General features: G+C 47.3%; 1 protein-coding gene across 3 annotated transcripts in view; it reads right to left on the minus strand.

The window, feature by feature from the left end:
• Positions 1-24,597, minus strand: part of IP6K3 (inositol hexakisphosphate kinase 3) — a 211,538-nt gene that overhangs the window by 142,238 nt on the left and 44,703 nt on the right. The window contains exon 1 of one of the 3 annotated variants that reach the window (XM_083173106.1): positions 14,371-14,487. The exons of the other annotated variants lie outside the window; for them this stretch is intronic. The gene's annotated coding sequence lies outside the window, so the exon portion shown is untranslated. Of the gene's footprint in view, positions 1-14,370; positions 14,488-24,597 lie in introns of those variants that run through there. 3 annotated transcript variants of the gene reach the window in all.

Genomic DNA, 24,597 nt, shown 5'->3' on the forward strand with positions numbered 1-24,597 from the left:
ACTTAAAGACCTGGGGACATCTGGGTACTGGGTGGACCTAATCTACCTGGGAAAGGCAGCTGCTGTAGGTGAAGACAGTTTGCGGGAGATTAAAGCGTAACAGCATAATACTATCATCCGGATACCAAAGGTATGATAAGCCTGTTGACAATGGCACAATGGAAGTAAAAAAAAAAAAAAGTGATTGAAAAGTCCCAAGGCGCTAAAAGTCTTTGCAGCCGCAAACCAAAACTGGAGGACCACTGATCAATCCTCTCTGGTAGATGCTTCGGAACAAAGGAAGGTCTGCTGGCGCTGAACTTGTTTGTCCACGGGATAAATGCTAGTGATGTAAATGAAGATGTGAAAAATAATAATAAAAAAGTAGTGAGATAATTTAGGAGTGAGAGTGCTTTTTAGTGGGAAAAGAACACTCTGGGTGAGGGATTCGTACCAGAACTCACTATTAATAGGTGCGTTATAAAGTGAGAAAAGTGAGTGTTTTATTCTGTTTTTATTGTCATTCATTGGACCTTCTGCTTTGTGGTTATTGGCCAAAAGGCCACATATCAGTTGTTCCCTTATTAAATATTTTTCACTAAGACCGGTCCTCCTCCTTTTTTGCATATACCCCTGCCATTGAGGCTGAGGGCTTTATTGGAGAGTGGGCCACTTGTCTTCCAAAGAAACCATTATGTGTGTATGCTGCCTGCGTTCTCAGTGAGTACGGTAGGCATCTGTTCTGGATACTGCATATCTTGTACACTGATAAAGATACCTTTATGTGCGTGAATACTCCTGATCATTCAGTGAGTATGGTACGCCTTTTGTGAGATTTTCCTTCACCATTGGTATTGTCTTCCATATTTCACACACGGGTGGACCCATAAAAAGATACCGGTAATAGGTTAATAGTGAGTTCTGGTACGAATCCCTCACCCAGAGTGTTCTTTTCCCACTAGAAAGCACTCTCACTCCTAAATTATCTCACTACTTTTTTATTATTATTTTTCATATCTTCATTTACATCACGAGCATTTATCCCGTGGACAAACAAGTTCAGCGCCAGCAGACCTTCCTTTGTTCCGAGGCACAATGGAAGTGGCTTCACATAAAAAGCTCCCTGGAGATTTATTCCCTTTAAGGCCCCCATACACTATGCGATTTGAGCCCGATTTCACCCGATTCGGGCCGTGAAATCGGCCCAAATTGCATGTGCAGACGTCCCATCCGATCTGTGGTCCCGTGCTCATCTTGTCGGAGTTGGGAGGTCGGACGGGCTGCACATAAGATCTGTTAAATTTTATGTGCAGCCCGAGGCGGGCAGGGGACACAGTGTGTAGGTACCTTCGGTGGAGGGAGCCAGGAGCCGAGCGGGGCAGGAAGGCTGCAAGCAGGGAGCCGGGCTGGAGAGGCAGTGGGCGCACTGTCCTGGGCGGTGAACGCTGAGAGGGGATCAGAGACCGGGTAACGTAGGGGAAGCCGGGCACATAGAAATCAATGGACAGCCAGTGATTGGGTAAGAGCTCTCTGACTGAGAGAGCTCTCAGCCAATCACTGACTGTTCAATTATTGCTATATTCGCCCTCTGCTGCCCGGCTTCCCTAAGCTACCCTGTCTCTGGTCCCCTTGCGGCGTTCACCGCCCGGACCAGTTTGACCACTGCCTCTCCAGACCGGCTCCCTGCTTGCATCCCCCCTGTCCCGCACGTCTCCCGGCTCCCGCCACCTGCATCTCCCCGGGGACTGCATGTGATAAATCGCATGCGATTTATCACATGCAAAACTTGGCACATCAAGTGCCAAATCGTGTGTGACCCTCCCCGGGGATTTGTCAGTATAATTAGGTCCGACTTGTCCTTCGGACAAGTTGGCCTATTGTATGGGGGCCAATAGACTGCCAGTCTGGTGTGTGATTAGCAGAGAGAGTCAAGTGTGGTTTACTCTGCCAACATACTGGAGACAGTTTATTGGTATGAAGAAGGCTCAATGGATGTGTGGTGAATTTAGCTGGGACTGCTGCAGTCCTATGTAAAACCTGCCACTATAAAGTACCAAGACTGGCATTAAGCAGTATAGGCCTTTACTGAAAGGGATTAGAGGTTGTATTATACATTACTTCACACATACACACACTAAAGGCCCCATACGTGAGTTTTCAAAGGATAGAAGTTGCATCCAGCACCTCTGTGAGCCACCTGGCATCTTCCCAGGAGGCTCACATGCAATTTATTGTATGTAAAAACTCCCAAGCGGCTGGGGCAGGAGAATAATAATAAAAAATATTCAAAAGAATGGGCAGAAACTGATTAGCACCTTTTGAATGTTTTTCTTTTCAAATGTCCTGCTGCCATACTGATGCTAGCCAGACCTGCTGATAGGTGTGTGCCAGAGGTGCAGCACCGCTGGCACACACCTATGGACAGAACGTACATTGTACATTAAGTTCCATAAAAATCACCCATGACGTGCCGCTGATGGGATCCAATACAGATATATCTTATGTTCTGCATGCTCTGATCCCGACCTGATGTGCACAGGGGCACGCATTGGATCAGATTTGGGGCCAGATTCTCTAAGCTTCAAAAGTGATAAAATGGAGAGTGATAAACAGCCAGCCAATCAGCTCCTCATTTTTCAAACACAGTCTGTGACATGGCAGGTATGAGCTGATTGGCTGGCTGTTTATCACTCTCCATTTTATCACTTTTGAAGTTTAGAGAATCTGGCCCCTGGGCTGATTTCACCCAATTTCTAAGCCTGATCCGCCAGACTTAGGCCAAAATCACAAAGTGTATGGGGGCCTTACGCTGAATTTAGGCAAAAGCAGGGGCGGATCTTCCATAGATCTCACAGGGAAGATTCCTAGTAGGCTGATGCAAATGTGTGGCCAACTGTCAGCCAATGACTTTTCAAGATGTGGTCCTGGCCAGAGTAGTGGCCCCATCCCCCTCTTGTTTTCCACACAATCTTTGCTGGATCGCAGAGCAGAATACCTGACACTGCAAATACTCATCTAAATTTTTAGTAGAGGCATCACTGGGTGTGGAGATACTGGTGCACACTCTGGATTAACACCTCTGCTAATCCGAGGTGCAGCTGCCAAAAAAGGGGTGTCACATATTGGGAAGGAGTGTTGCCTTGCAGGGACCCCATATTAATCACTTCAAGGGCCTGTCCACCATCTCTGGAGATGCTGGTTGCCTCTGGAGATGGGGATTTCTGCAGTGTCAGCTCTTTTTCTGTTGAAGGAGTGAGTACTTTAGAATAGAATCGAATCAACTTTATTGGCCATGTGTGCTTGCGCACACTATGAATTTTTTGTGGATATACAGTGCAGCATCAAGCAGGGATGAAGGGGGGGGGGGGCAATTACATACATTACATTGAGACATTACATGCGGGGACCACACGCCCGGCGAGCAGCACAGCGCCTAGGCAGCCATCTGTGGCGCCACTGGTCGCTTCAGCAGCCAGGTAGGTGACAATATAGGCAGGGGTATGTATACTAGCACACAGAGAACATATACCCGCCAGGCTGCACAGGAGGAGAATGTCACACTGCAGCAGCTGGCTCCTGTCACTAAAGTAGAGCATTGAAATGTTGTGTCATGCCCCCTACCTGGCTAGTGACACACTGGACAGGCGCCCATCTATATCCAGTATGACATCTGTTATAGGGAGAGGAGCTATCTGTGGGGGTTTCTGGGCTTCACTGCAGGAGTGATGGAGATATTTGTGATATTCTGGAGTTTATTATAGTGAGTTGTTGAAATTAGAAGGTTTGTGTTTTTGTTCCAGCAGCTTAAAGATATATTTAAAGCATATACAAATCAACATCTTGTACACAAGTGTAGTGATGTATTAATCCCGCCTATTTTGGTGTTGGTTCTGGCTATATTTGATTTGGTGGCGCCCACATGAGCCCACTTCTAGAAATTTTTCCAGGGTCACTTTTATTTCCCAATCCACCCCTGGTCAGAAGCCAATTGACACATCAATGTATCTTTGAAGTGTGGGTAGAAACTGAAACACACAGAGAAACTCAAACTCCACACAAATGGATACCAGTACCGCAAGACCTAATATCAACTACAGTTCCACCGAGACACTTGTAACTTTCTGTGAGATCCTAAAATGTAACCAATGATCATTATAAGCTCTAACATTATTATTAAAACCATAGGACTAGAGCACCTAAGGAGGAGGGCAGGGAAATTAGGTTCAAAATATATATTATGCTTTTCAGTGATATGCGCTAATTACCGGTATTTACAAATTTCTACCTAACATAAAAGCTCACTCTCCATAGAAAATTATTGTATAAAAAAATGGAAATTCCCAAACATGTTCCAAAATAAGAAAATCCATTTTTTGGAAAATATATATATATTACCAATTTGTATTCGTTTTACATGCACAACACTTTTACAAATACAGAATATTGTGCTGTAATGCTGCATTCTAACATTTTAAATGCACTGGTGTATATGAACCAATAAGAAAGTATTCATCCTATTTTCAGGCGATACTGCCTGAATAGTGAACTAACATTATATAGGTGCGAACAAGCCCAAAGAGTCCATATTTAATGAGAGCAAATTCTCTTCTAAAAGCATTGAGTCCTCAGGGCATATTTAAAACAGAGAGAAAGCACCGGTTATATAGGAAAGATTGCAGGTAGAAAGCTGGGTATCTTTTAACTACTATGGTACCATTGAGAGACAGTGAAGCAGATATTTTGCAATCTGTGCTGAGTGAACATGTTTGTGCTAGATGAACTAAATACTAGATGCTTTCCACAAGTCGGTCCCATGTGGGATTTGAGAGCAGTAACAGGATCCTGGACACTAACATTCTGTCTCATCTAAAATCAGCTGATGATAGTATAACACAGATCTGAGACTCCAGGACAATCTGTACCAGCAGCTAATGAGGAATGTAATGAGGTACACTGTACAATACCCCGCAATACGTGATGTAATAATGGTACATTCAATTTGGTCGTCATCTTGTAAAGAGAGACACAAACTATTCTTTTATAAAAGCTTATGGGAAATGGTGTGAGTTAAGTAGTATGCTCAAGAAGGCCTGGGAGATGTGGTGGCAGGAGAAAACATTTGCCGTAGTTTGAAATCATATCACCAAACAGCAGCATGGCAAACATACAATAGAGAAGCTAATAATAACAAAGTTTGACCAGTTTAATAGATATGTGATATATTCTGTGGACATCAGTCATGTATAGTCAATACAACTCATCCTGCAGAATGCACACTGAGCATCCTCCAAATTTGTGATGCTGCTCTTCTCAATTTGTCCCCTGTTAGTGGCACAAGAAATGGGGAATAATTTAAAGGTTGTTATTGAGAAGTCGCAACAAAAGGGTATGTTTAGATCTTAGTGAAGTACTGTAATATTCAATAGGACTCTATTCAGTATTTTGCATTTATAATTTTTGTCATACAGCATTATAACATAAAAAATGTAGACGTGTCTATTTTTTTTTTATTGAGAAAAATTATCCAAATTTACATATCTGTGAGTGTCAAAACTATGGGGTAAATGTACTATGTTTGCAGAAAAGGAGAACACTGCATTCCAGCATAAAACTCAGATACATCTATGAAACACGTGTGTTGGTGGTATCATGGTTTGGGCCTGTTTTGCTGCATATGGCCCAAGACACCCTGCCATCATTGATGGGAAAATAAATTCTGAATTCTGAAATCATCCAATTTGGGACTATTTACATTAGAAATGAGACGTCTAAGGCGAGACATGCTCAACATGTACAAATATATCAGGGGCCAATATAAGGAACTGTCAAACACCCTGTTTTCTACTAGAAAGAAAGCAAGGATGCGGGGGCATGAATACAGAATAGTAGAAAAAAAGATTTTCTATGGTTAGAAGAAAAAAATTCTTTACAGTCAGAGCAGTCAAACTCTGGAACTCTCTTCCAGGAGAGGTGGTGTTGGCTTATACAATAAATGTGTTCAAAACAAGGTTGGATAAGCACTTGTTGGCCAATATCATACAGGGGTATGAATAAGAGACATAATCTATAATATAAAAACATAATATACGTACTACTAGGTTGAACTCGATGGACGAAAGTCTTTATTCAGCCTCGCCTACTATGTAACTATGTATTACATAATTTAAACTGTTTTGTATGGAGAAATGGGGTATAATTCCTCCAAACTGATGTCCAGGACTATTTAACTATTACTGGACATATTTCGATGCAGGAATATAGAAAATCCTAAAGGGTTAGGATTGTGATTGTCGTGATACTTTGAGAGTAGGGTCACAGAGTCCCAGCTGGATAGGTGGGCCCAGGGTTGGACTGGCCCTACAGCCTGGAGGACCACCTGATCCTCATGAGACCAGTTTCCAGACTCTGCACTTTAATTATACATTATACATATTGTGAAGGTATGATGGTAAAACTGTAATTATGATACAGGTTGAGTATCCCTTATCCAAAATGCTCGGGACCAGGAGAATTTTGGATAACGGATTATTCCGTATTTCGGAATATTTTAATATTTCAATGATGTATTTTGAAGTATCTTGCATTTATGCTGTATAAACACATAATATACACACAAATATATTTTATTACCACATAAAATACACACAAATATATTTTAATTGTTCAAAAAACAAGGTTTCAAAACGTGAAACAAAATGTGTGTACTATCTCAGCACTGAATTTGAATGCCAAGCAATCATTGTCTTGCACATATATAGTGCCAGTTACATATCATGTCCCCAGTGATGCTGTTACAAATGTCCCCAGTGAGTTTTTAGCAAAAAAAAAATTTTTTTTCACTTTCTGGAATGTCCGTATTTCGGAATAATTCGGATAACGGATATTCGGATATGGGATACTCGACCTGTATTTTATTCTGTGTAGTGATTAATGTACTTTTTAGCCCTTCTGTTCCCCACGTGTCCGTCATGCTTATGTCATTATTCCCCAAGTGTTTGTGTGTATTCATGGGACTTCTACCCTATATATCATATGCTGTTATCCTTATATGGTCACGCAGGAAGTATCCAGGGGGAAAGTATAGCATCTCACCAAACGGCACATGAACCAATTAACAGGTCATAATCCCTATTATTTGCTCCCATTTGTGCCTCTAAACTCTATCAGACATTGCAGAACCTGACACAGCAGGTGGGCAGCAGGAGAGTGACAGCTGAGGGAGGAAGGAGGGATAGACCTTATGCTTGAACCCACCAATCATGTAGCTGTATGCCCAGGTGAGCACAGCATTATGGGAATTTACAAGGTTTCAAGAGAGCTTGCGCAGGTCAACTCCTCATGTTAGTCACTATCCTGGGCTAAGGGGGAAAACTCTATATAGGTATTTTGTGCAACGCATCATCCTCCCTGTGTGGGCCCAACTACTCTCCTGTGTGTGGTGTCCAGTGCTGTGTGGACTTATACAGATTTCCTGCACTATCACTGCTCTGTGGAATAAGTGATAGGGTTGCAGTGGGGATCCCTGTGGAATTGGGAGGACTAATCTGCTATCGCTGCTGTGCGGATAAGTCATAGTTTTGCGGTGTGGAGCTGCTGCTTGGACTGCTACTTGGATCATGTTTCTGCGCTATATTTATCTCTTGTTCCTGTATTTAATGGCTAGACAAACCAATATGGTGGCTGCCACACCCCTTCTGGAGACTGGTCACACCCCTAAACATGGGCCCCTACCAATGCATTTCCCTGGTGGGTCTTTCTGGCACCAGTCTGGCACTGGATGGGCCTAGCTTTGTTCTCAGGGTGTCCAGATAAAAGGTCGACAATGTCTAGGTTGCCAGTCAATATGTCGACATCCAAAGGATGACATTGACAAAAGAATGAAATGCACAAGGTAGACATTGCCAAAATGTTGACATAAGCAAAAGTTTGACATGGTAATGACTTCTCCCTTTTTTTACTTTTCCATAATTTACCATCTACATACACTCCGATTGAGAACAGTAACGTGTGCTGAGTAGCAGACCTATACACACACACACACACACACATGGTTTACACACATGGTTTACATACATTGCCAATGTTTGTGGCCCTGTGCATGCACAAGTGCCCCTGAGGCATTTTGAGTAGTGAGTTGCATCAGGTAGCATTTTACGAAATGAGGTATATGTATATCCTCCCTTTTGTAGTTTTGGTGATACCAAGGTCTGCATTTTCTGATGCGGATTTTCTGGAGAGTGTGCTGAGAGGCGTGGGAGTAGGTACTCTTTATCCATGCCCAGGTCAGATGGAGGGGCCTGTGGGGGGTCAGGGCAAAAACACTTACCGAACACTGCTGCAGAGGTACATTATGAAGGGAGAGTGGACTAGCTGCTGCAGCAGCTTCTCTTCCCAGCACAGAATATGGCAAACTCTGCTGTGTGGTGCGCTGTGGCGCAATTTCCTGCCAAGTGATCGCACTAAGCAGATTCCTCTCCTTCAGTTCCTCCTCCTCCACTGTAGCAATCCACCACAATGGGGACTAGTGCTCTCCTGTGCAGAGTGGCTGGTTCACATACATTTCCTAGAAGCCACACCTCCCCCCATTGGCCATTACCTGTGGTAAGACTGTTGACACCCCGGTTCCTGGACCAGCAGCATGAACAGGCTGACCATCCTTAATAATATGAGGGGTACTCAGATGTAAGTAATCCTATGTTCATAGAAGATGATCACACAAGTATGAAGGAGGCATCTATTTACACAAAACACTTCCTGCTATCTTTGCATAATTTAGCAGTAAAGGCTGCTACAGCACGGAGCCCATATCTGAATCAACTCCTATGTGGCCTGTTCTCAGAAACAACATGGCCTTAATCCACAACTCTGCATATGGATGAACATCCCTATTTATTTCAATACACTCAACTTGGAATAAGCCCCTATTATGAACCCATACCCTCCAACATTTGAAGATAAGAAATCAGTACACATTCAGAAAGAGGGCGTGGCCATTAACAAGGGGGCATGGCCATGGTATAAAAAAATAAGGTGCAGCCACGTCCCCTTTCTGAATGTGTACTGTGCACCAACTACTACACCCCATGTATATGTACCCAGGTTACCTATGCTGATGATGTCCCTGGTCCTGTTGCTTGTGGACCTCCCCTTTCAGCCAGCATCGGATGTCATTCTCTACAGTTACCCATCTGCTGTTCCAAACCAGCACCACTATAGTGGATCCCCAGCTCCAAGTGGCCAGCAGTGCATGCTGGAACTTGTAGTTTGCAACAGGAGATTCATGTTTGCAAAACTTTGCCAGCAGATGCGACTACTGAGTTAAGTTGAGGAAAAGGAGACGGTAGTGTTGTAGTGGGAGCAGTCATCCACCCCCCAAGACACCCCACTTGGTCTTACCAGTTCATCTGCCTTCTCCTCCTCCCCCCGCACGCCCGGGACCGGTGCGAGCTTCAGCCGCCGCACGTGTGCTACGTCGCATGCACTGCCAGTGCAGGAAGGGAAGCGCCGCTCAGTCAGTCTTCTTCACTGCAGCCAGCCACTCTTCTCCCTGTGCTGCCCGTGCGCACGGCAGCACAGGGAGAAGAGTGGCTGGATCATTTCCACGATGAGAAACTAACCGATACACCCACACATGTAGTTGCACAGAAAGCCCTATTATACTGACTGAGCGGCGCTTCCCTTCCTGCACTGTCCTGGGTGTCATTCAGAGCAAGCGACGTAGCACACGTCCCGGGCGTGCGGGGGAGGAGAAGGCGGCAACACTGGAGCAGCAGGAGTTACCGTTCTGTGGCCCAGCTTGTTGTGCCAGTGCCCACCCGACCCGCAATGGACGATACAGCATCAGTGCCCACCCGACCCGCACTGACACCAGCGCGGGATCCCAAAAACCGGTACATTCGGTACACTATGATTTAGCCGGTACAGACCGTTTAAAAACGGTACTGTACCGGCTAAATCGGTACAGTTGGAGGGTATGAGAACCTTATTGTTTCCTAAAAATGATGGCTTTTCAAGAATGTTTTCACATATTTAGGGATCCATAACAAATATGTTAGTGTTATTGTTTACACAACTGCTTAGTAAAATAAAAAGACTGATTGTAGCCTATCATTGAGTGGTTCAAACTTTCTCAATATACATACAGCAATAGAAAATGACGAGAAATTAATATATATTGACATGTACAGTACACTTTACAATACATGAATGGAGCTCTGTTTTAGTAGAAAGGAATTAGGTCTATATTTGCTTGGAGTATAAACAGATTTAGGACTAATGTTAAAGATATGTACGGGCAGGGCTGGATTAAACCTTTGGTGGGGCCTGGGTCACTTTCGACAGTGGGGGCCCTCTCCCTCTTGTCATTACTGGCCACAAACTACATGGGAAAATATTACACTGTCAGAACACAGAGTAACAGCAGTATAAAAGTCCATAGAGTCACTAAAATAGCAGATAAAAGCAAGTGCCCATATTAGCAGCAAAGCCTTGCATGTAGATCATACATGTATAATGTCACTGACTAGTTCAAATAAACTAGGAGGTACGTTCAAATTTAAGGACACGTTCTAAAGCAAAGGTAGGAACATTGCGATAAGAGAGTACATGTAAACTCCAAAGTTGTTGGTTGAATACATGTAAACCCCATGGGTAAGCGTGCTAGCACGGCAGCTGGATTATCAGAGAGTTGTACCTATAATACTGTATATGTGGTCTTCAACTGGAGGTGGTCAGAAAGAATAGGGAAAAAATGACATGGGAGGGTATGTACAAACTTGCTGGTATTAGATGTCTTGTGGGATCTAGAATGTACAACAGGCTGATCATCTGAAAGCTCTAATGGGGAAGTGCCCATAAGGGGCTTAGGTTAAATGATCAATAGTCAATGGGTAACTGCAGAGGGGGGAGAAAAAATATATAGAGTATACACCACATGGAAAGCCTATTTTTGTCCTTCTGAATCTTGCTCAGTAGGAGACCTCACAGGCTCAGCACTGCCTCTGATTATAAACCCTCCCATAACGAGTACAGAGCTCAGCACAAGCCTCTCAGCCTCTGACCTCTTGTGCAAAGTTTTATGGGACTTAGTAGTTAGTTAACTCCCAGTAATCCACTGCACACTTGTGCACTCAGTGTGCCTCAGCTCCCGATGCTCATCACTGCTGCCTGATTGGCTGCCAGGCCGCAAGCTCCGATTGGCTCACAAGTCGAGAGCCGGCATATCATTTGAAATAGCCACGCCGCATACAGATGAACCTGCTCTGAGACAGCAGGGTTTCCCACCGCTCTGCCCGGCTGTCTCCTTTACCACGCAGTGCAATACACACAGTAACTTACCCCCGGTCACCATGCATGGTACCATGTGCACTGCAGGTGGGGCAGATGTTACCTGTGCAGAGTGAATTAGATTTGGGTGGGGTTTTTCTTAAAAGTGAGATCTATATTGCAGTGTATAAATAAAGCAGACAGTATTTTCCCTGCACAGAAACAAAATAACTCACCCAAATCTAATTCTCTCTGCACAAGTTACATCTGCCCCCCTGCAGTGCACATGGTTTTGTCCAGCTAAGAAGGAAAAGAGTGAACTAGAATAAGGCCCACAGTTTGGGAACCACTGGGTTAAGCAATAGTAAAAAAGATTGCAACAATAGGATAACCAAAACATATTACTTCTGAAATGTATTTTGTTATATTGCATTGGTTATCTGTCTTTCTGAATAAGGTGAATCTATTCTAGGGGTTTATGCAGTATGTTAATCCACTGTCAACAGACATATGATCAACAGGAATTTATTAGTTTGTTTTATTTGACAACTGTAGAACTTGTGACGTCAATAAATGATCTTAGCCTGGTCTCAAGTTTCCACGCTTTCACCAACAAAGAATGTGTCAGCCATGCCCACAAGAGATCAAGATCTGGCAGTGTCTTTCAAGTCTCATTACATTTCTGGACTGAGATTTGCACCCATCTTACTGAACACATGATTATGTTAAAAAAAAAATATATATACCCCCGTTTTACTGCATTTTCCTATGTACTATTACCCGGCCGCCACATCACCGCAGTGTAGGGTATCGCCACCTTTGGGTGGCGATACCCTATAGAAGCCTATGGGCTTCTTTTCGCCGTCCGACGCCTCCGCCGAAAAACCCGCCAACCCCCTCTCCCCCTCCCTCTCTTACCTGGTCCAGGTCCTCCTGGACCCGGAAGGTAACACCTTCCTCCCCCTAGTGACGCAGCCGGACTTCCTTCCGGCTGCAGGGGGAGGAGGAGGCGCCGGGGACAGCTTTCTTAGCTGTCCCCGGCGTGAGGGATGCAGGAGGGGGCAGGGAGGTGACGGAGACCCCCCGCACACCACATTCCATGTTAGTACATATGCGGCGGCATATTTTTTTTTTCAATGAAAAAATGCCCAAAACCCCCAAAAAGTGACAAAAGTGAAATCCCACCCCCATTGTTAACGCCACCCCACTAATGACGCCAACCCGAAGCGTGGCGAGCGCAGCGAGCCCGCGAGGGGCGGCGGTTCGCGTCCTCCGACCTTTTCATACCCCCACTATCCACGTCGGCATGGAGTTGAGAATAGAATAGTGTGGCGAGCGCAGCGAGCCACCGAGGCCGAAGCGTGGCGAGCGCAGCGAGCCCCGCGAGGGGACGCCGACACCTTCACAGCTATCCGCGTCCCCTCGCGGGCTTCACAGGTGTCCGCGTCCGCTCGCCACGCTTTGGGCTCGGTGGCTCGCTGCGCTCGCCACACTATTCTATTCTCAACTCCACGCCGACGTGGATAGTGGGGGTATGAAAAGGTCGGAGGACGCGTACCGCCGCCCCTCGCGGGCTCGCTGCGCCCGCCACGCTTCGGGTTCACGTTGATAGTGGCCTGGTTGTGAACATCCAATATCATTCATAAATATCATTCATATCTGACACATTAAGGACAACAGAATTTAAGGAATAACTGTAATTATCATATATCAGCAATAAATTAGAACAACAAGAACACATATCATACAATCATTAATAGGCGTAATTACTTAGCCAACAAACTTAGTGCATGTACAGTAGAATGCGTGTAAATGGGCTGTCACCCGCCAGGCACTTTCGCCACACAAATTCTTGCATGTAAGGGGGAAATTTACCAATATGAAAAACCTAGTTTTTCGTATTCGTATTTTCCCTACGGTTGCATACGACTGTTTAAGTCGTATGCAAACTCGTGTTCCGGAGGATCAGTTACAAAGCAGTCAGATACGACTGCTTTGTAACCCTCCGATGGTGTAATGATTCGTATTAGCGGCCGTATATACGGCCGCTAATACGAATTATTTCTAGCAGTCTGCACGGATCAGTCAGATCCGTGCAGGCTGCAAGGTGTAAAAAAAAATAGAAAAAATAAATAAATAAAAAAAAAAACGGCGTGGGGTCCCCCCCACAGCCGAAACCAGCACCAGGCTGAAGGAGCCGGGGCCGGTAATTAAAAATCAGGGAACCCGACAAATAGGGGTTCCCCGATTTTTAACAACCAGCCCCAGGCTCCAGGTCCGGGGCTGGTTCCCAAAATACGGGGGACAAAATGACTAGGGGTCCCCCGTATTTTAAGAACCAGCCCCAGGCAAAACCAGCCAGCAGGGTAATGTCACAGCCGGGGGACACTTATAATATAAGGTCCCGCGGCCAAAACATTCTCCCTACCGACCAGTCAGCCTGGCCAGGGGCCCTGGGGGAGTGGGGACCCCCCCAATGAAGGGGTCCCCCCCCTCCAGGACTTACCTGACCAGGCTGAAGCCTGGTGCTGTCCTCGATGCCCCTGGGCGGTGGGCATCGAGCTGATAAATGGTGTAAAAAAATAGATAAACTATTGTTTTTTACTGTGGCACTACAAGTGCCAGCAAGCCTCCCCAGCAAGCTGGGACTTGGAGAACCACAAGTCCCAGCCTGCTGGGCATTAAAGGGCCCGCTGGCACTTTTAGTTCTACAGTTAAAAAAATAGTGCACAAAACACACTGATACACTTTAAAAATAAAACTTTATTACATACAAAGCCCACACATACTAATACTTACCTATCTTCTTTCCGTAGGTAGCCCTGATGTCCTGTGTCGGCGTCTTCTGGTCCTGTGTCGTCTTCTTCCTCCATGTCGACCGTCGCTGTCGCCGTCCGGATCCGACGAAATCCATGGAGGAAGCTGTGGAAGGAAACCATACTCACCTGTCCCAGCGCGACGTAGTCCAGGTAAGTGTCTTATCAGGCCAATCAGGAGCCGCTAGGCCGCAAGGCGGCTAATAGCGGTATTCGGGAGGCGGAGCCGCACAATGTAAACACCGTGCGGCTCCCTGCTTGTCCGGCTGGATTCGGGGTGTTCGTTTTGTTTTTTTGCCAAGACACTTACCTGGACTACGTCGCGCTGGGACAGGTGAGTATGGTTTCCTTCCACAGCTTCCTCCATGGATTTCGTCGGATCCGGACGGCGACAGCGACGGTCGACATGGAGGAAGAAGACGACACAGGACCAGAAGACGCCGACACAGGACATCAGGGCTACCTACGGAAAGAAGATAGGTAAGTATTAGTATGTGTGGGCTTTGTATGTAATAAAGTTTTATTTTTAAAGTGTATCAGTTTGTTTTGTGCACTATTTTTTTAACTGTAGAACTAAAAGTGCCAGCGGGCCCTTTAATGCCCAGCAGGCTGGGACTTGTGGTTCTCCAAGTCCCAGCTTGCTGGGGAGGCTTGCTGGCACTTGTAGTGCCACAGTAAAAAACAATAGTTTATCTATTTTTTTACACCATTTATCAGCTCGATGCCCACCGCCCAGGGGCATCGAGGACAGCACCAGGCTTCAGCCTGGTCAGGTAAGTCCTGGAGGGGGGGGACCCCTTCATTGGGGGGGTCCCCACTCCCCCAGGGCCCCTGGCCAGGCTGACTGGTCGGTAGGGAGAATGTTTTGGCCGCGGGACCTTATATTATAAGTGTCCCCCGGCTGTGACATTACCCTGCTGGCTGGTTTTGCCTGGGGCTGGTTCTTAAAATACGGGGGACCCCTAGTCATTTTGTCCCCCGTATTTTGGGAACCAGCCCCGGACCTGGAGCCTGGGGCTGGTTGTTAAAAATCGGGGAACCCCTATTTGTCGGGTTCCCTGATTTTTAATTACCGGCCCCGGCTCCGTCAGCCTGGTGCTGGTTATGGCTGTGGGGGGGACCCCACGCCGTTTTTTTTTTAAATTTGTTTATTTTTCTATTTTTTTACACTGTAGCCTGCACGGATCTGACTGATCCGTGCAGGCTAAAACGCAAATAGAACAGGAAAATGGTGTTCTATTTTCCTGTCGTATTTGCGTGGGTGTTTCACACCACTAAGCAGCCGTATTGTCAGTACGGCTGCTTAGTAAATCAGGAATCACCATTCTTTTGAATGGTGATTTCTGTCGTATCCTATCGATGGTGTAGACATTCGTATTTGTAAATACAAATACGAATGTTCCATCTTTAGGACTACGAATTGTTGTATTTTTGGGATTGTAAATCCCAAAAATACAAATTCGTAAAAAAAAGGTGTATTTCTGCCTACGAATATAACTTTTTTCTACGAATCCATTTTGGTAAATGTCCCCCTAAGAGTCAAGGTGATGGCGGGCTGTGCCCCGCTGGCGTTTTTGTTCCGCCACTTTGCACATCCCCATAGTCTTTCTATATTTTGTGTGTGTGCTCCAGTGTCCGGGTCCACAAAGTTATATTTATGATTGACCCTCAAATGATTGTATCCAGCCCACTCCAGTTCTGCGGTATTGTAGGCACGCCAGCAATCACTTACAATTGTAGTGCCAGCCTCGATATGCTCTGCAATTGCGGTCATCAGGGTCATCGCATCTCTCTTTTCCACAGGCAACATGAAACATTCCCCTGTTACGCGACACACTCCTCCAAAGACCCACTGCTGTGGGAGAACTCTGCCGACATTCGCTTGTCTCTTTGCAAACAGCGACTCATCTATCTCCACAATTTTGCCTGCTCCACCAATACGGCGTTGAGGCTGGGACATGAGGTTGCATTGACACGCCTCCCGCATCAAGGCGTTGTAGAAGATAGCCGTCTTATTGCAGATATTCAGATGTTTATCACAGAACTCTATGGATGTAAGTTCCTCACTCCAGCAGAAAATAAACCTGAGGATTGTCATGACTGGAAGTCTGCATCCAGGGTAAAATAGTGAGGCCCGCAGACTTTGCTTTTTGCCACAGCTTTTTATATAGCAGCGCCATTTCCGCTCATTCACGGACAGGCGCATTGGGTGTCCATTTGGACAGGTAGCTGTTGATGGAAGAAGCCCATTGTCCTGCATGAACTTCACAGTATCCTCTTCCGTCTTGGGGAGGCTGAAGATACTGCCCGGCAAAGCCATACTGTCAAATAGGATGAAAGGGACAAAATATGCCAATATCCAAAGAAATTGAATGAAAATTCCTAAAAAATTACCTCACGAAAAGTCTCATACACAGCACCACAGCAAACCACTTGTTATCTCCTGTCAAAACTCCCTCAGAGTGAAATTCTGCCAGATGTGGCAGAGGGCGGGATTACAATTGGGCGGGATGGGTTAAAATCGCGTCACATTGCGTCGCGTGGCATTGTATACCATACAATAGCATACAATGCGACGCGATTTTGTCTTCAAGGAAATTTCAAGGGAAATCACGTTGCATCGCGTCGCATCGTATTCTTAATGTACTGTCATATAATTTCAACATCGGGCGCCCGGATAATTCACAAGCACCGCACGTTGCACTATTCTGTTCTGGATATATTGGGACAGGTGTATTAAGCAGCCATTTATGTTTTAAAAATAATGGGCCCTGCTTCTCCTGCATAACGTGGAGAAGCAGGCACCCTTATAACTGTGATGTATTATACAGGGATCAGCCAATAAGGAGAGCCGTTATTTCATGTCTCCATGGCTCTCCTTATCAGCGCCCCCTCAGGCCTGCACATTCAAAAAAACTCTCCCTCTCTCCCCCAGTCAGCTCTCTGGGCATGTGCGAGATCTCGCTTTTATGGCAAGATCTTGTGCGCAGCCCGGAGCCAGCAGCAGGGCTAGCGTTGTTCTCTACAGTGGGGATAGGACAACAGTGTAGTCTGTGTGTAGCCTAGGACTTACTTTGTGGTTGCAATAGAAATGGCTGTTCGGGGCCCCGAGCTGACATCACACGGCTGTTTTAAAATTCCGTCCAATGCGTATCAAGCTTTAGTCACCAGGCACTGCCATTTTCATACCCATATTAGTATATGTCGGTAGAGATGGCCACTCACCAATCAGAGTAATGTGACTTTGACTATGTCATGAACCCCGGTTCCCGCACTGCTCGCATGCGCCCCTTACCGGCACGCTGGGGTAGTGTCCTCCGTAGGTCAGCTGCCGGCACAGTCGGCAATCCCTGGCGTGATGTCTTTTGCTTCCAAGTCACCCCTGCGTCACTGTAAGCTCCAGGTGTATTCCCTGATCAAGTTGTGGGTCACATGATCCAGGTAAACTCCATCTCACTTCCTGGTCTGTGTGCTGCTGCTGCGGCTAATTCCATCACCTGCGTCTGATTCCCTAATCACCTGGAGGGATAAATACCCAGCTCACAGTCTCCTCCTTGTCTTGAACAACTCGTCAGTTTACCTGTGAGTTCTCCAGCGTTAAGCTCCTGTCAAGACTCCCCACGTGCTCCAGAGGTCCGGTTTTCCTGAGTCCGCTGTCACCTGTGTTACTCTCAGCGTCCTGGTCATTCTACTCCTGCCAGAAGTCTCCACGTGTTTCCATCTGCCGTGTGATCCTGTCTTCTCGTGCAGCCCAGGTTACTTGCTCAGTGTCCGGTTATCCGTGGGTTCCGTGCCCGTCTCCTCTCGGCTCTCAGGCCGCTCCAGTGATCCCCAGTATCGGCTCCCTAGCCGCCCCAGTGATTCCAGCGATCCCCAGTGATCTCAAGTACCGGCTACTTAGCCACTCCAGCGATCCCCAGTGATCTCAAGTACCGGCTCCTTAGCCGCTCCAGCGATCCCCAGTGATCTCAAGTACCGGCTCCTTAGCCGCTCCAGCGATCCCCAGTGATCTCAAGTACCGGCTCCCTAGCCGCTCCAGCGATCCCCAGTGATCTCAAGTATCGGCTCCCTAGCCGCTCCGGTATTCCTCATTGTCTCCAGTGTCCCCCTGTGTTACCTTCACGTCATCCCCGGCTTCCAGGCCGCATCCCACTACTCTCAAGAACCCTCCGTGTTGCTGCATAGCATTCAGTGCCATCGATCACCATCGATGGTTTTCGTACCCCATTAAAGACTCTTGTTATCCAAACTCTGCTAAAGTCACAGGGGAACCTGGGCAGAGGGCCGCGACCTGGTCGGCAGTTGCAGCTAAGTCCATATCCCCTTGCGGGGGTCCCTGGTGAATACCACTGTCGGCTTAGACCCCGCGCCTCTACCTTAGGTCTCAGCCAATTCCCTGTGTCCCCGGCAGTTCAGCTCTCTCCTCTCTCCGTGCATGAGCTCCAGCTATCTCAAGCCTCCTCGCTTCCAGTTCCCTGCGCCCTCCACTGGCGCACCCAGGTCAGTGCCGGGAACACAGACAGTCCAGGCCGTGACAGATTGTTCAAGACCGATGGACTCGGCACACGACCATCGGTCTTCAAGATGTCACCTCGCGTATAGAGACGCAAGAAGCGACGCAGCAGCAGGTGATTACATACCTCCAGGATGTGTCCACTCGTCTGGATTCCCTCCAGCAGTCCCTCCGGCCACCTCCGCCACCAGTATCTAATCAGCCTGCCACTCATGCTTCCTCATATTTCCCTCGTCTTCAGCTGCCTACTCCTAATAAATATGATGGCAATCCCAAGGCCTGTAGAGGCTTTCTAAACCAATGTGACATTCACTTTGAACTTTTACCACAGAACTTTCCGACTGCCAGAACCAAGATAGCATATATTGTCTCCTTGCTGTCAGGTTCTGCCCTAGATTGGATATCACCCCTCTGGGAAAGATCTGATCCAATTCTCACCGATTATGAGAGATTCGTCTCTACCTTCCGACGGATATTCGATGAGCCAGGAAGGCCTGTGTCAGCCTCTACAGAAATTCTCCGTATCAAACAGGGCTCTCGTTCCATGGGTCAATTCGTGGTTCAGTTTCAGACCCTTGCCTCCGAGCTCAAATGGAACAATGAGGCGCTAACAGCCGCCTTCTGGTTGGGCGTCTCAGAGCGCATCAAAGACGAACTTGCCACCCGAGATCTCCCCGAGCAGCTGGAAGATTTAATCTCCTTGTGTGTCAAAATAGACCTGCGCCTAAGAGAGCGAGGTTTAGAAAAATTAAAGAAAGTAGTTCCCCGAGTCCCGCCTCCGTCTCAGCACCGTCCTGCGACAACCTCCACAGAAGAACCTATGCAAATAGGTAGATCTAGGTTATCTACAGATGAACGGTCCAGGAGACAAAGAGAAAAATTATGTATCTACTGTGCCGCCCCCGGTCACTTCATTGGGTCCTGTCCCGAGCGTCCGGGAAACGCCAAGTCCTAACCTGCAGTGGGGGAGTCAGGTTAGGTTGTCTCAGTAAAGCTCCTCCCACCAATGACTTAATTCTACCTGTTGCCCTTGTGTCCCCTGTGGGTACCCTGAAAGTTTCAGCCCTGGCAGACTCCGGGGCTGCAGGGAACTTTATCTCAGCCGAGCTGGTAAAGAGGTGCAAAATCCCAATCCTGCCTCTTCCCCAGCCTCACTACCTCACAGCGGTGGATGGAAGCAGGATCCACGGGAGTGATATTGTGTATCGGACAGTCCCTGTCTCATTCCACGTAGGGGTACTTCATCAAGAATGTATGGACTTCCTGGTCATTCCTAAATCTTCTTACGATCTTGTGTTAGGATTACCATGGCTACAACTCCACAACCCTCGTATCGATTGGAGATCTCTCCAAATTGTGGAATGGAGCGATTATTGCCAGAAACATTGCTTGACTGAAGTAACTCCAGTCCGATCTTCCACAGTCAAAAGCCTTCCAGGTCTTCCATCAGCATATCATTCTTTCAGTGATGTCTTCAGTGAACAAGCCGCTAATGTTCTGCCTCCACACCGCCGATGGGATTGTCCCATCGATCTCCTCCCTGGGAAGTCCCCTCCTAAGGGGCGTACCTACCCCCTGTCAATCCCTGAGACCAAAGCGATGTCTGAATACATTCAAGAAAATCTCCAGAAAGGGTTCATCCGACCCTCTACCTCCCCTGCTGGTGCAGGATTTTTTTTCGTGAAAAAAAAAGATGGAGGGTTACGCCCATGCATAGATTATAGAGGCCTCAATGAGATAACCATCAAGAACAGTTATCCTCTTCCCTTGATCACTGAACTATTTGATCGTATCAAAGGGGCAACATTTTTTACCAAGCTTGACCTCCGAGGGGCGTATAACCTAATCAGAATTCGCCAAGGCGACGAATGGAAGACTGCCTTCAACACTAGAGATGGGCATTACGAGTATCTAGTGATGCCCTTCGGTCTCAGTAATGCACCTGCCGTCTTTCAAGAATTCGTCAATGAAATTTTTAGAGATGTCCTATACAAATATCTTGTTGTATACCTCGATGATATTTTGATTTTTTCTTCAGATCTCCAGTCTCATCGGTCTCAAGTCAAAGAAGTGCTGTCCCGTTTACGTGCTAATAAATTGTACGGTAAACTCTCCAAGTGCACATTCGAAGTTCCCCTAGGGTATATCGTATCCGGCTCAGAGTTGCGAATGGATCCCGCAAAACTTGAAGCCATCGATAGTTGGTCCCAACCAACCACTCTCAAAGCAGTCCAGCGTTTTATTGGCTTTGCCAACTACTACAGAAAATTTGTCAAAGGATTCTCCACCCTCATCGCCCCCATCACAGCCCTCACCCAAAAAGGTGCCAATCCAGCTGTCTGGTCCGAAGAAGCCTTGTCCGCATTCCACCTGCTAAAACAAGCCTTCATTTCTGCACCCATTCTCCGGCAGCCAGATACAGACAAACCTTTCCTCTTGGAAGTCGACGCCTCTAATGTGGGTGTTGGGGCTGTGCTCTCTCAAGTCACAGACGATGGCAAACAGCACCCCTGTGGGTTTTTCTCCCGGAAATTCCTCCCTGCCGAGAAAAACTATTCCATTGGCGATCAGGAGTTGTTGGCAATTAAACTTGCACTGGAAGAATGGCGATATCTGTTAGAAGGGGCCAAGTTTCCCGTGTCCATCTTCACAGATCACAAGAACTTACTGTACGTCCAGACCGCCCAGTGTCTTAATTCCCGCCAAGCTCGCTGGTCCTTATTCTTCTCACGATTTAGTTTTAAAATTTTCTATCGTCCTGGGTCCCAGAATGTAAAAGCCGATGCACTGTCCCGCTCTATGGAAGATGACACAGTGCTACAAGAACAACGTCCCATCATCAGTCCTACGGCTTTTGCGGCCACCCATGTGTCACCTGTGCCACCTTGAGGAAAGATGCTAGTTTCACCTGAACTCCAGCCCAAAATCTTGTCTTGGGCTCACGCCTCGCCCTTCTCCGGTCACCCAGGTGTTCACAAAACCCTGGAAATTCTTCGCCGGTCATATTGGTGGCCTCACATGAAAAAGGATGTCCAGGATTTCGTGGCCTCATGTCCTATCTGTACCCAACATAAATTCCATCGTTAGTCCCCTGCAGGTACTCTCCTTCCATTGCCCATTCCCACGCGTCCCTGGACGCACATTTCCATGGACTTTATTTCTGAACTCCCAAAGTCTCAAGAATGTAATACCATCTGGGTGGTGGTAGACCGGTTCTCCAAAATGGCACATTTCATTCCATTGACTGGCCTGCCCTCTGCTCCCAAGCTCGCCCAGATCTTCATCCAACACATCTTTCGAACTCATGGACTTCCCACAGATATTGTCTCCGATCGTGGAGTGCAATTTGTAGCCCGCTTTTGGAGAGCTCTCTGTTCTGCCCTGAAAGTGAAATTGAACTTTTCCACAGCGTACCATCCGCAGTCTAATGGGCAAACAGAGAGGGTTAACCAAGACCTAGAAGCATTTCTGCGCCTGTATGTGTCCTCGTCACAAGACAACTGGGTCAACTGGCTGCCTTGGGCTGAATTTGCCCACAACTTCAGATACCACACAGCTACTGGCTACTCTCCTTTCTACGTAGTCTACGGTCATCACCCTCGACCACCGATCTTTGAGCCCTTACCAGTTTTGGAAGTGCCTGCCGCATCTTCCACCCTCAAACATTTTTCGCAAGTTTGGAAAAATGTACATGTTTCTCTCAAGAAAGCCTCAAAGAGATACAAGTTCTTTGCTGACCGTAAAAGAAGAGCAGTTCCTCAGTTAAAGCCTGGCGACAAGGTATGGCTTTCCACTCGAAATCTCCGCCTTCGAGTCCCGTCCATGAAGTTCGCCCCCCGATTCATTGGGCCATTCCCTGTGATCCAAAGGATCAATCCCGTAGCTTATAAGCTGAAGCTACCACCATACCTGAAGATCCCAAATTCCTTCCACATATCCTTATTGCGACCTCTTGTTCTCAACCGGTTCCAAAGTACTACTCCTGAGCTCCCCAGAGTTTATACCCATCGAGGGGTTGAATTCGAGGTCGATAAGGTGGTGGATTCTCGCAAAAGATATGGAAATATCCAATACCTCATCGATTGGAAGGGCTATGGCCCGGAAGAAAGAAGCTGGATCAATGCTGCAGATGTGCATGCTCCCCGTTTGATTGCAGCTTTTCATAAAGACAATCCAAGTAAGCCCAAGGGGGGGGTACTGTCATGAACCCCGGTTCCCGCACTGCTCGCATGCGCCCCTTACCGGCACGCTGGGGTAGTGTCCTCCGTAGGTCAGCTGCCGGCACACTCGGCAATCCCTGGCGTGATGTCTTTTGCTTCCAAGTCACCCCTGCGTCACTGTAAGCTCCAGGTGTATTCCCTGATCAAGTTGCGGGTCACATGATCCAGGTAAACTCCATCTCACTTCCTGGTCTGTGTGCTGCTGCTGCGGCTAATTCCATCACCTGCGTCTGATTCCCTAATCACCTGGAGGGATAAATACCCAGCTCACAGTCTCCTCCTTGTCTTGAACAACTCGTCAGTTTACCTGTGAGTTCTCCAGCGTTAAGCTCCTGTCAAGACTCCCCACGTGCTCCAGAGGTCCGGTTTTCCTGAGTCCGCTGTCACCTGTGTTACTCTCAGCGTCCTGGTCATTCTACTCCTGCCAGAAGTCTCCACGTGTTTCCATCTGCCGTGTGATCCTGTCTTCTCGTGCAGCCCAGGTTAATTGCTCAGTGTCCGGTTATCCGTGGGTTCCGTGCCCGTCTCCTCTCGGCTCTCAGGCCGCTCCAGTGATCCCCAGTATCGGCTCCCTAGCCGCCCCAGTGATTCCAGCGATCCCCAGTGATCTCAAGTACCGGCTACTTAGCCGCTCCAGCGATCCCCAGTGATCTCAAGTACCGGCTCCTTAGCCGCTCCAGCGATCCCCAGTGATCTCAAGTACCGGCTCCTTAGCCGCTCCAGCGATCCCCAGTGATCTCAAGTACCGGCTCCCTAGCCGCTCCAGCGATCCCCAGTGATCTCAAGTATCGGCTCCCTAGCCGCTCCGGTATTCCTCATTGTCTCCAGTGTCCCCCTGTGTTACCTTCACGTCATCCCCGGCTTCCAGGCCGCATCCCACTACTCTCAAGAACCCTCCGTGTTGCTGCATAGCATTCAGTGCCATCGATCACCATCGATGGTTTTCGTACCCCATTAAAGACTCTTGTTATCCAAACTCTGCTAAAGTCACAGGGGAACCTGGGCAGAGGGCCGCGACCTGGTCGGCAGTTGCAGCTAAGTCCATATCCCCTTGCGGGGGTCCCTGGTGAATACCACTGTCGGCTTAGACCCCGCGCCTCTACCTTAGGTCTCAGCCAATTTCCTGTGTCCCCGGCAGTTCAGCTCTCTCCTCTCTCCGTGCATGAGCTCCAGCTATCTCAAGCCTCCTCGCTTCCAGTTCCCTGCGCCCTCCACTGGCGCACCCAGGTCAGTGCCGGGAACACAGACAGTCCAGGCCGTGACAGACTACTTTATCATCAAAATGTCATTCTGAAACTATTTTCAATTTGAATCAATGCTGACTGACCTTTCTTTCTTGAATGTTGTACCTTTTTGGTGCTTCTCTTGGAAATGGAATGGAGAACAACCAGCAATGGAACAGTCTGCGATAGAGCTACTGGTTTAGTTAAGCCTGTGATAATTGACACTTTAGTTCACAGTATAATGTTTCTTACTGGCAGCAGGGTAAGGGTAGCTTTGCCTGTAAGATATGGTTGTGACGCAGCCAATTTATAATACGCACTTCAATTTGCATCCAGATGTTTTCCCATAATAAAGTATACAAATCGCCGATTTAATTAATTGCAAATTCGGAATTTGCCTCTGAATTTTTACTAAAAATCGCCACATGAACAGACCAGGTTCTGGTGGGCAGTTTTGAAACAGACCAACTTAAAAAGTTAATTTTTACACAGGTGTCCCCTACTATAATCAGAATCTCCCCTACATATACCCCCAACATCCTCTCATTTCTGTGGGGCATGCCCAGCGCTCCCCTAGCAGC

The sequence above is a fragment of the Crinia signifera genome, chromosome 2 (assembly GCF_055691185.1).
Source record: "Crinia signifera chromosome 2, ASM5569118v1, whole genome shotgun sequence".
Classification (NCBI taxonomy): Eukaryota; Metazoa; Chordata; class Amphibia; order Anura; family Myobatrachidae; genus Crinia; species Crinia signifera.